Raw genomic sequence first — 3,946 nt, 5'->3', positions numbered from 1 at the left:
TCTCTTCCACAATCTCTTCGTCATTGAGGAGCTCTGGAATAGTGAAGTGACGACCTTTGATCCTGCATCTCTGTTCAATGCCAACGAGACAATAAGGAAGCGACGAGGACGTACCAGACATTGGTAGCCTCTTGGGCCGTCTCGAATACGGTCAGACGGCAGTCGGCACACGATACGATCACGCCCAACTCGTCAGGAGCGGTGATAGGGCGAACATCGGGCCGCAGCTTGCGGCTGAAGAACGTGTTCAGGCTGGGGTAATTGTGCAACTCGGGCTCGAGTAAGATAGATGTGTCAATTTGGTATGTCTTGCAGAATGCGAGGATATGGGGGTAGATCACTTTCGGATCGGGATTATCGTAAATCTGACCCTCTGACCTAAGAGTTAGATGTATGCAGGGATATATCAATACATCGATGCTCACGCTTCATGGATTGCTCCCTTAACAATGTCTTTACCCGTCCCCAGTGCAGAAGTGCGGTTTCCGCCTTCCCGTAGAACAGCAGGTGCATGCCAATGCGGGTATAAATGGGCATGGTCTCGAAGATGCGGTCGCCAGTCTTGCGAATGATGATCCAGTTTCCCATATGTTCATGGACGAACAACTATTGTGGGATAAACATAGTTCTTGAATCTCAAACAAAATTTATACCTTATCAATGGTCTCATCTGGATAGAACTTGAAGAACCACGCCGACTTCGCGTGAACAACAGTTGCCGGCGCAAGGGCGGTGCCGCCAGCCGAGCCGTTGTGGATTTCCTCCTCAGTCAATGGCTGACCACCTCTGGCACGCAACCGGCGATTCCCGGCTGGGGATCACACAGACACATCCGTTCAGCCCTCTCAGGGCTGTTTGTGGGAACATATTGCACAAACATTGTAATATTCCATATTTCATCTTTAAACTTCCGCTTGTCCCACTCCGGACCAGCACTGCAATATTTCTCTGTGGTCAGGTATTCCCATCTAGATTCCGGCTTGAGTATTGCAATTTCATATTGTAACATTGCAATGTACCCAACAATGCCATGTTCATGGCCATGATCCTGAACTGGGGACTTGGCCCCAGCCTGACATCCTCTGTTTGTTTACCAGCTCAAATGGTGCAACTTGTTTTGTCATGATGGAGTGGCCTCCTCTGCTGTGGAGCTTTATATCGGACGTTGCAGATGGACAACTTGCTTCCCACCAGCTGGCCCTCTTGTTGACCTTCATCTGCATCTCAGCATAATGGTGCTACATATACCTTCTGTTGCACCTCTGACACTTGACTTTGAGGGAGCATCACAAGGCACTCATAACCAGGAAGGTTATTGCACCCATTATACCTCAACTGCTTGGTCTTAAGCTCTGCCTTTCAGCACACACTGCAACCATTTGGAGGTGCATTCTTATTCAGGTGTGTCTTCTCAGCCCTCTGTTTTTCAAACTGACAATCACACAGCCTCGAACTAGGCAGCCCTACTGTCAAGATGTGGAATTGACATTGATCACCTGGAGCTCACCATTCACCCTGACACAGTACCCCACCCTCCTGTGCCTCCCCCCATCCAATGAGTTGATGACTTCACTTACCATGTGAGGTATGAGGTGGATGCCAGGGTGAGGTGATTTTGAGGCTCAGCACATTCACAACCATGTAATGATCCTTCCAGGCATTCTGCTACTCTCCCTTCAGTGTAGGCACCCCCCAATACACCATTCAGCAGATTGTCTACATTGATGTAGAACCACATCCCCCTTTTCGAACTGTTTTCCCACCCCATATGGCCCTTTAAGGGCATTCCATTGTCTTATGCCAGTTTTTAACATGATCATGATCATGAGAATACCTGCTCCTTGTGTATTCATCCATATCACCCATATTGCTTTTCTCTATCAAATTGCAACATATTTCACAGCTCTGTGCCCTGACTTGTCAGCACTTTGATGCTCTCATCTTGTCCTGCTGTGTCTCAATCACATTACTGGAAAAGCTCCATTTGTTGACACTACTTGACGGCTGGACTTCACTTTTGTTGGTTCATTCTGGATTAGCCAGGGACCCCTTGCCCAAAACCTCACTTTGCCTCTCAATGAGCTCATCAATTCACATCCTCTCAGCATTCCACTGGGGGCTGCAACCATGATCATGATCATGATCATGGTCTCACCCATGCCCATGCCCACATATCTCAGCATGGACTTCAAATGCCTCTAAGTCACACAACTGCCAAGCAGCATCAGCGACACTCTCCACACTCCCCTCCCAGATCATGGCAACCAGGTTCTCTCCACATCCCACATTCCACTCCTTTGGTTGCTCCCAATCAACCTCACACACCGCCTTCAAGTGTTGAGCCACACTTGCCATTGGGGGAGGATGATGCCCAGTTGGACCTTGAATGGACATGGGATAGCCTGGATGAGGAGCCAAGAACCTCCCCCCAATGCAATCCAACTCCATATCAGAAGCAGCAGGACACAACATACCAACTCTGGATGGGAATGCTCCCCAAGATGCTGTCGCAGCTCCAGGCTAAAGAACCTTTCCTGGACAACTGTCCTCCCCAGTTAGACCATGCCTGTACTGTCTCCTGCCATCAGGTCCATCAGTTATGCATCCAATACATTGACTGGGGTGGTGAGTCACATGTTACCCTGTGTTATGATCATGATCATGGTTGCCATCATGATAACCATGCTTGTGATCATGATCATGATCAACTGTCAGAATGTTTGCCACTGACACTGTTGTCCAGGTCAGGGATTCATTCTCAGAAAGTATTGCTGAGTTCATCCCATTGCTCCTTGGTTAGTTGGAGCAGGATTCTGGCCCAGCACTCCTTCCCAACCCCCCTTGCATTCTCCATGGAGTTCCTCAACTTCTACCTTCAGCTGTTCTCCAACTACATGGTACCTAATGAGGCATTTTGTGAGATGCTGGTCCATTTTCATTGGGGCAGGGGGGATTATTATCAGAATGATGAGGTCAGCCACTCTTGTCCCAGACTCTTCTCTTCTTCATGTCATGACAGGGACACCCAGTGGAAGATCCCCTTCATTGTGCCTGGAGCAGTGCCATACAGTGGTACCAAGTAGCTCTCTCTCAGCTTTCAGACAACCTTGACTTGGAGCTGCACATGATTCATTGCCGCCAGGTATCCCAACTCATTGTCAATGATGACAGTGCCACCCAAAGAGAAGCAGTGACCTCCATGATCACTGCATCTGTAGATGGGAAGGTCCTTCAAGGTGGCTGAGCAAGCCAACACTTGCACAGTCTGTGCCCCGCTTGTTTTGGACACCTTCTTTGGGGACATGAGGTACAAAGGTCAGCCCATATTCATGATCATGAGTTGAGAATGAGCAAGACTGATGGTTGACTACAGTTTTCCTGATGTTCTCATGCAAATGGATGGGAATTTTCATCATAATCATAATTCTAACAGCAGAATCAGTCCACAGTTTTATCCCCCATCCCTTTTCCTGGACAATGATTTCATCACATCAGTAGGGAGAGACATGGCACATATATGAAAGGTGGCCAGACCCAAACCTTGACACTCAGCTCAGACTGTTCTTCCCCAAGAGGTTGTCACTGCTTGCAAAGACTCCTTTCAAGTTGCCCATGAGAAAGATTCCCACCATGTCCTGGTGATCCAACCCAAAAGGTGTCTGAAATATTGGTCCAGTGGGTGGTGTGCAAGAACTCACAGGGGAAAGAGGTGAAAAGTCAGTAGAAGCATGGGAGTCAGCCTAAAGCTGAGCTGTCAGAAATTGGTCAGTAAATTGGTAGTCAGTGTCAGTCCAGTCAAGCATGATAAGTCAAGTTGAAGATGCTAAGTCAAGTTTGCCAGTATATGAATAATCAGATCCATATAACTCTACTGGAAAAGGGGCAAAATAAGCTAGATACAGGAGTTTCTGGAAACTACTTATACTAGCTACTCTAGGCTGTGCTC

The 3,946-nt window shown here is 48.0% G+C and overlaps 1 protein-coding gene across 1 annotated transcript in view; it reads right to left on the bottom strand.

The window, feature by feature from the left end:
* DACRYDRAFT_23040 (uncharacterized protein) overlaps positions 1 to 3,946 on the bottom strand; it is a 42,134-nt gene that overhangs the window by 949 nt on the left and 37,239 nt on the right. The window lies entirely within an intron of this gene.

This window comes from Dacryopinax primogenitus (assembly GCF_000292625.1).
Source record: "Dacryopinax primogenitus strain DJM-731 SS1 chromosome Unknown DACRYscaffold_12, whole genome shotgun sequence".
NCBI classification, from domain to species: Eukaryota; Fungi; Basidiomycota; class Dacrymycetes; order Dacrymycetales; family Dacrymycetaceae; genus Dacryopinax; species Dacryopinax primogenitus.
This window is presented reverse-complemented; position numbering and strand designations above follow the sequence as displayed.